This window comes from Hyperoodon ampullatus (assembly GCF_949752795.1).
Source record: "Hyperoodon ampullatus genome assembly, chromosome: 2".
Taxonomy (NCBI): Eukaryota; Metazoa; Chordata; class Mammalia; order Artiodactyla; family Ziphiidae; genus Hyperoodon; species Hyperoodon ampullatus.
In genome coordinates this window covers 62,555,087-62,564,371 of record NC_136915.1, presented here as the reverse complement: position 1 = coordinate 62,564,371, position 9,285 = coordinate 62,555,087, and positions in this window count along the sequence as shown.

Here is a 9,285-nt window from a genome sequence, read left to right as displayed (position 1 = left end):
CAGTCTCATTCCCTTTCTGCCGTCTTCCTGCTTATATACCTACATATAAAGAGAAGAAAGAGAAAGGGAAGAGGAGAGAGAGAGAGAAACTGTGGAACTATGGGTTTTCATAGTAGGGAATATGTTAATTCATGTCCTTATTAATTATAGTTTAGGTTCCTACCTCAACTTCTTTTGCTTTTGTCTGCTAAATAATATGCAGTCTTAAGAGGGGGCTTGAAAAATTTAAAATTAAATAGGCTTTAGAAGTTCAAGTTAATAAAGGCTTCTTTTGGATTAATTAACTATACAAATAGAGAGCAAAGTGCAAATCAGTTTGGTCCTCCTGCAGGATGCTATTAGAGAAAAAATGTTCCTGTCATTTTCACTAGAATGAGATATAATTTTGTTTCTGTCTGCTCACTCAGTTTGTAATACATAGGAACTCAGATACCATTGTGTTTGAGTAATAACTTAATGCTTTACCTAAAAATACAATAATGGGGAATTCTGATAAACTAAACCAATATCTATTAAAATTAGAGTTTAAGAAAAATACTCCCATGTGATGATTATAAAATAAACTGTTGCTAGCAGTAAACTTTACCTGTTATATCATGAGGACAATTAATGGTCCTGTTAAAATAATTCTGTAGCTATAAAATGTAATTGCATTTTGTTTACCCAATACGAACCTTTTCCTCAAATGAAAAAAATAAGTCCAAAATGCTAGTTTCCTTATTTTGTTTCTGGCCAAAGGACTTGCCGATTAATAATTATGTGTTGCCTAATTAATAAGCTTTCTTATTCTTTTATTCCTGAACTGAATTTCAATTTATATCAGGTACCTTAAAACAGTAATGATATTTTGATTCCACATGGTAAGTTTGTTTGTTTAATAAGAATATGAGGTATAAAATGACAATGTTAGTACAATTTGCATACTTGGGTCTTCAGGTGTAGTGCTTTTGAAATAAGACCTATGGAAATTATATAGTAACTTTCATGCATGCGATATTCATAAGTAGTCCAGTTAGCTCATTACATTTGTGATCTTCTGCCCATTTTTTGATTGGGTTGTTTGATTTTTTTGATATTGAGCTGTATAAGCTGTTTATGTATTTTGCAGACTAATCCCTTGTTGGTTGCATTGTTTGCCAATATTTTCTCCCATTCTGTAGGTTGTCTTTTCATTTTATTTATGGTTTCCTTTGCTGTGCAAAAGGGTTTAAGTTTAATTAGGTTCCATTTGTTTATTTTTGCTTTTATTTCCATTACTCCAGGAGATGGATCTAAAAAGATATTATTGCAATTTATGTCAAAGAGTGTTCTGCCAATGTTTTCCCCTAGGAGTTTTATAGCATCTGGTCTTAAATTTAGGTCTTTAATCCATTTTGAGTTTATTTTTGTGTATGGTGTTAGAGAATGTTCTAATTTCATTCTTTTAACATGTAGCTGTCTAGTTTTCCCAGCACCATTTTTTGAGGAGACTGTCTTTTCACCATTGTATGTTCTTGCCTCCTATGTCTTAGATTAATTGACCATAGTGCATGGGTCTCTTTCTGGACTGCCTAGCCTGTTCCATTGATCTATATTTCTGCTTTTGTGCCAGTACCATAGTGTTTTGATTACTGTAGCTTTGTAGTATATTCTGAAGTCAGGGAACCTGATTTCTCCAGCTCCATTTTTCTTTCACAAGATTGCTTTGGCCATTTGGGGTCTTCTGTGTTTCCCTACAAATTTAAAAAGTTTTTGTTCTAGTTCTATGAAAAATGCACTTGTGAATTTCCATTGCTAAGTTATAATTTCAATAAGGTTTCAATCATCTTAAGAAAAAAATAACAAGCATCTCATATAGACTAGAAGTACTGCCATAAAGTTTAGTCTTAATCTTCTATGGGTTTACTCTCTGAATAGTTGTTGTCTATGTTGCATTTTCTGGAAAATACATTTAGGTAACAAATGGTTACAACCAGATAAATGAAAGCCAAAAGTGCCTTTTTTTTCTAGAATGGAACATTTGGAAGGGAGTTAGGTTGATAATAATGTCTTGAGAATTTTCAATCTCCTTTTCTTCTAGTAATTTTTCCAACCACTCTATAGTTAGAGCAATTTCCTTTAAAATAATTAAATCTTACAGTAATAAGAAAACTTTCTTTTCTAGATATGGGAATCTTTCGGCAGGTACTCATTCTCTTACAGGAGCCTTAAATTTTGCAAAGATTAATAACCTTTAAAACTGCCTTAAGCATTAAAACAATGAGATACCTCTACTTGACTTTTAGAATGGCCAAAATCCAAAACACTGACAACACCAAATACTGGCAAGAATGTGGAAAAACAGAAACTCTCACTCACCGACTTTGGAAGACTATTTGGCAGTTTCATACAAAATTAAACATATTTTTAACATACCATCCAGCACTGTGCTCCTTGGTGTTTACTCAAAGGAATTGAAAACTTATGTTCATATAAAACCCTGCACATAGATGTTATAGCAACTTTATTCATCATTGCCAAAACTTGGAAGCAACCAAGATGTTCCTCAGTAGGTGAATGGATAAATAAACTGTGGTACATCCAAATGGTGGAATATTATTCATCATTGAAAAGCAATAAGCTATCATGCCATGAAAAGATATGGAGGAAACTTAAATGCATATTACTAAGTGAAAGAAGCCAAGCTGAAAAGGCTACATACTATGATTCCAACTATATGACATTCTGGAAAAGGCAACTCTATAAGGACAGTAAGAGGATCAGTGGTTGCCAAGGGTTAGGGGAGAGGGACAGATGAATTGTCAGAGCACAGAGAATCTTTAAGGCAGTGAAACTATCCTATATGATACTACATGGTGGATACATGTCATTATATATTTGTCCAAGTCCATAGAATGTCCAACACAAAAAGTGAACCTGAATGTAACCTATGGACATTGGGTGATAATGATGTCTCAATGTCGGTTCATTTACTGTAATAAATGTACCACTGTGGTGCAAAATGTCAATAATAAGAGAAGTTGTAGGAGGTCGGGGAAGATGGGGTTTATAAGAACTCTCTGTACTTTCTGATCAGTTTTGCTGTGAATCTAAAACTACTCTGAAAAATAACATTTATTAATTTAAAAAATGCCTTAAGCAGTGATATGACCGTCCAGGTCAAAAATGGCAGCAGCAGGCCTGAGTTTCTGGGCTAGCTTGGTCCCAGCCACCACTGAGCCAGTCTATGTTGATTGGTCCAGGATGAGGTGGGTTCAGCTTGTAGGTGGGAGGTTCTCCCCTACTTGGTCAAGCTTCCCCTGGTGGGATTGAGAATGCTAAACAAAGCAGCACCAAGCAGAGCATGAGAGATCCAAGCTCACTGCCTATTCCCATCTCCACATCAAGCCCGAGCCCTTTCCCTGGGGAGATGGTATTCTTTCTATTCCATAACCCTCATGTGAATTAGCTTCGAACTGGCTATGAAGATGACTAAAGGAAACTGTACTATGACCAAGGCACCGCAGGCTATATATAGCACTGGTTTGGACCATTACTCTGCACATTGAACCAGAAAAGTGTACAGGACCTTAAGTGTCCTTTATTTTTATCCAATTATGACCATTCCTTTGCTTGTGGCAGGACATGGCTTAAATAAATAACATATTTTTTTTTTTTTTTTTTTTTTTTTTTTTTTTTTTTTTTGTGGTATGCGGGCCTCTCACTGTTGTGGCCTCTCCCGTTGCGGAGCACAGGCTCCGGACGCGCAGGCTCAGCAGCCATGGCTCACGGGCCCAGCCGCTCCGCGGCATATGGGATCCTCCCAGACCGGGGCACGAACCCGTATCCCCTGCATCGGCAGGCGGACTCTCAACCACTGCGCCACCAGGGAGGCCCAATAACATATTTTTAAAATACCTTACCAAATTAAACTAATTTGTATATTTATTCATTTTAATAATGGATGCAGGTCATTGACATTGTCCCTTGTTAAACACCCTTATTTCTTGGGGGATCCTACATAAACTTTGAGAGTGATCTCATTTACTTAATATATTAAACACTCCCACAGTGCATAAGTATTAGATGTATTCTATTTTAAAAAATAGTGATTTTGTCATTATTTAGCTGGTATTATTAATACCATAATGTCCCACTAAGGCACTTGTCTGATTATAGAGTAGTATCTTCAATGATGTGTCCTTTTATAACAAAGTTGGTTGCAATCTCTCAAATCAACTAGTATGAAAGCCAAAGCAACACAATGTATTACAACACGAGTAATTTCCTAACAGTCCTCTAAATGTAGGACACCAATGATTGGTTTGATTCATTTTCAGTCTGCCAGTGTTCTTTGAAGAAATATTTATCCAGTGCATTCCTAAGCCATTCAAACACTGTACTGTTAATTGTTTTGCTTCAGAGCCATATAATCTGATAGGATATCAAATACCTATAAAAAAAGGCAAATTAAAAAAATAAAATCAATTCTCTAACCCTCAAAATAACTATCATTAAACGCTGTTAAGAAGTATGCAACTTAATTACATAACACACATGCACACATGTGTGCACACACACACACTCAGTAGATTAAAGGAAAACTAGTGTATATTATAGTGCTCAAACTAAAAGGAATGCAAGGAAAAGAAGCTGCAAATATGGCTACCTAGATTCCCAATGAGTCACTGAGGAAGTAAGTGTGGTACATTGCTGAGGGTATTAACACTTTTGTGGTCATTACCCACCGTAATGATAATTTCAGAAATCGTATCTTAGCAGCAGATAAAAAATGTTCTTCTCAAATGAGCCTAATTTATTCCTTAACTGGATCTAACAATGCAATCATGTCACTACTGGCACCAGATATAAAAACTTTTCTACATACAAGTAGAAAATTAAAGGAAATACTATACTTAATCTATAAACCAAACACAAACTACTTGTTCAAATCAGAGAGTCGGGGCACTGGGTTGAAGAGAGAGATGTAACAGAATAAGCTAAAAGCATTTTTACAGATTTTTACAGCTCAGTTACTGTTCAATCTCAAAACAACCCCTTTAACAGTAACACCAGATGATTGAGTTATAAATAGACATAAAACAGTAGGAAGTGGTTTATCACCATATGTGGCTTTTACAAATTGTACAGAATGACCTCATTATTAGCACACAGCTTGCCCTGTGATCATTATAAATCATTTCATTGATAGAGATAATAATAATGGCTTATGATATTATCCCCTTGTCCATTGTCACAGCTTTCCTATAGGGCTCAGCAGGTAGAGAAAAAAAAAAAACTAACAGATTTATATCTTTCCTTTGGTTGTATATTCAGAGCAGTCTGCACTCATAAAAAGTTTTAAAAAAGCAAGAAACTATAGGACTTCCCCCAAAAGATGTTATAAAGAGATAAACATGCATTTGTAAAAATTGTTCATCAGGATTATTTGATGCAGTTTCAGTCATTCATTTAAAAAAAATCTTAAGCTTTATATGTTGCATTCAGAGGAGAAAGGAAGGTAAAATGTCATCCTATATACTCTTGGTGAACACCTACTCTGTGTCAAGTACTCTGCATGACTTTCTTCCCTTGATCCTCACATCAACCCTGCAAGGGATAATATTAACATTACAGAGATAAGAAAACTGAGCCTAAGTAACAAGTGATGGTGACCAGATTGAACTTGTATCAATTTTGTTCCAAATTCCACTTGGCAATTTCCATCATCATCCCTAAATTAATCCACCTTAATTAAATTGGGAAGAAACCATGAATTTAAAGATAATAACTAGCATTTTTACATAGTGCTGGCATTTGTGAAGCCAGGCATCCAGTAGTTCAGAGAAGGACAACACTGACACTTCCAGGGTGGATTCTAAATAGAGGGTAACAAACTACTCAAGGCCCCAGGTGGTTAGATCAATGCTTGTCAAATTGTCTGTGGTGAAGAATATTTTGTTTTGCTTGTTTTAATTTTTAATCCATTGTACACCACTACTTTGTGAAATGCAATAAAAATAAATTACAAAAATTAAGTGAAAGTAGGAAGTAAGATACACAGAAAAGTTCAATTTATGATTAGATTTAACAAGTGAACCCACTGATTATATGCTTAGAAATAGCAGAAATGTCAATGTGCTGTAAAACCTTCTAAACACCGACACTTAACTTCTGTCCTACCTTATTGTGGACTGGTCCATAGACCACACAGTAGTAACACTGAACTGGAGAACTTGGTGGAAGCCCTATCATTTATTTGTTTCTCCTCTCTCTAGAGGCAACCTCAGCCAGTGCCCAAAATTTCAGAGCTTCGTAAGTTCTGGGTCATTATGCTTGGAAACATACAAGAATATATCAATTTGCACAAACACTGCTGATTAAAAGCAAATGGAAACATTTTGAACTTTTTAGTTATTTCGTAATAACACAGCCCAATGTGTTGGCATGGCCAACATACTCTGCTTTTTGCATCCCCCCTCCCCCGCCAGGAAGCCATTAAACTATTCTTCAGGAAATTTTTCTTTGATTGATTTGAGCAGTAGACAATCTACTCACTATGTTTTTAATTATAAATGAAACCGTTGAATAATATTTGTCTTAAAATTGAGCTTTAGAAATTACAATTACAACATTACAATAGCCAAGACATGGAAACAACACAAGTGCCCATCAACAGACAACTGGTTTAAGAAAATGTGGTATATATATATACAATGGAATATTACTCAGCCATAAAAAGAATGAAATATTGTCATTTGCAGCAAACATGGATGGACCTTGAGAATATCATACTAAGTGAAGTAAGTCAGACAAAGACAAATATTATATGATATCACTTATATATGGAATCTAAAAAATAATACAAAAGAATCTATATAGAAAACAGAAACAGACTCTCAGACATAGAAAACAATCTTATGGTTACCAAATGAGAAAAGGAGGGGGTGACTGATAAATTAGGAGTATGGGATTAACAGATACAAACTACTGTACATAAAATAGATAAGCAACAATGATTTACTGTACTACACAGGGAACTATATTCAATATCTTGTAATAGCCTATAATGGAAAATCATCTGAAAAAATATATAAATATAACTTAATCACTTTGCTGTACACCTGAAACTAACACAATATTGTAAATCAACTATATTTCAATTTAAAAAAAAGAAAAAAAGTCTTATATTCTTGGTACTTTGGAGTTGGCATTTGGCCTCATTATGCTTTTAACAGCTAGACTTTTAACTATCAATAAGGTACATGAACATATTTGGGTGAAAATACTGACAGTAAATGTTGTGTGGGAAGGTAATATATGCTTCACGTCTGCACACACGCAGACCCCATTCTGGTCGTATGCTAGCAAAGTGCACTTTGGAGAGCACCTTTCCGTTAGCACTCAAAAAAAACCCCTAACATATGAATAAATACCACATCAATTATAACATTATATACATAATTTTAAGCCCACAGTCTTCTTTTATAAACTTGACATAAAATTTAGATCTGCATAAAAATGCCTTCATAATCATGGTATTATTTTCATGAAGAATGTAGAATGCTTAGAAAGATAAAAGTAAAATAGAAGTCAACTTTAATGTGACTTTTTCTTTTTGAGTGAATGTTGTTAGAGCTGGTGATTACGTTGCTTTCTGAGAAATGTACTTTTCCTTTCATTCTTGTTTCTAGATATGTAGGGAATATATCAACAAATGGAAGGAAAATTTAAATTTCAGAGCTTAAATAGAAGTTCAATCTTCCAGTTTCATTATCAGGCATTTCATTATTCCAGACAATCAGATTTTCAACCTCCAAAGTTCCAATATCAAACATTAATGAACTTTAAGAGTAGATGGGAGAAGAGGAAGAATATGAAATAATGTTATAATTTTACTTTTTTTAACTTGCAATAATATATCTGACCAAATATGTAGCAATAAAAATCTGAAATAAAACTGAACTTTGCAACATGATATAGAAACGTTAAGACTCTACCTTCTTTTTTCTTTCTTCTTTTCAATATACTTGTTACTTAAGAGTAATGAAAAATCTATTAGAAATTAGTACTGAAATTAGAAATTAGTACTGAAAAATCTATTAGAAATTAGTGTTGATGTCAACCATGCTTTGATCTTTAAATGTATATTATTTTTCTTTAATTCCATCTTAAAATAAAAATTGTATTTAAGATCTTAAACAAAGTGTTACCATATAGAAAATAAAAGGACTCACTTTTCAGAATTTCCACCAGCATCCAGGGGATAGTGATCTTAAATTAGAAACAGATTTTTTAAATGCAAAACAAAAACTGCTTGACATCTTAGCTAATGAGATAATAACAACTATTATAGTAGTATTCCATCATTTGTAAAAAAAAAAAAAGTAACATTTGCACATTTCTTGCCATTAACAGAGTGATTTTTTAACAGATATTACAGTAGCTTATATCAAATAATCAGACTGAGATTCAGCCTATCCTGACAAATATAAAATTAAACAACATCTTTCTATCTTACATAAATATTTATTTCACTTCCTTACAGAGCTTAGAAAAAAAGCAGGCTTCCCTGGTGCCACAGTAGTTAAGAATCCGCCTGCCAATGCAGGGGCCATGGGTTCGATCCCTGGTCTGGGAAGATCCCACATGCTGCGGAGCAATTAAGCTCGTGCACCACAACTATGGAGCCCGTGCTCCGCAACAAGAGAAGCCACCAAAATGAGAAGCCCATTCACCACAACAAAGAGTAGCTCCCGCTCGCCACACCTAGAGAAAGTCCGTGCGCAGCAATGAAGACCCAACGCAGCCAAAAAATAATAATAATAATATAATAATAATAATAATAATCATTGTCCTTAAAAAAAAGAAAAGAAAAGCACTGCTTCTTCCCAATGATATGTCTATGTAACAATTATCTTTGTCATATTGTTGTGATCCACTCAACCTTTTTTCCTTGTTACATACAGAAAAATTAAATAGCTTAGATTTTAACTATTACATTACAAACTTTTATTTCTTCAAAGTTAAACATATTTACTTACAGAAAAAGACATGGAACTGCCATGCAAAAGTTTAAGAATAACGAAGAACAGGTAAATTTTATTTATTTATTTTTTAACTTGTTCAATTTTCTTTATTCTTATTTTTTTAACATCTTTATTGGAGTATAATTGCTTTACCAGGTAAATTTTAAAACAGATACAGTGTTAGACTAATGTGAAGAAAATCAATTGCAGACACACTACATGGCATAACAGCAGGTTATATGAAAAAGATCTGGATATCTAGTAGACCACACTGAAATGAGACAATGATTTGAAAAAG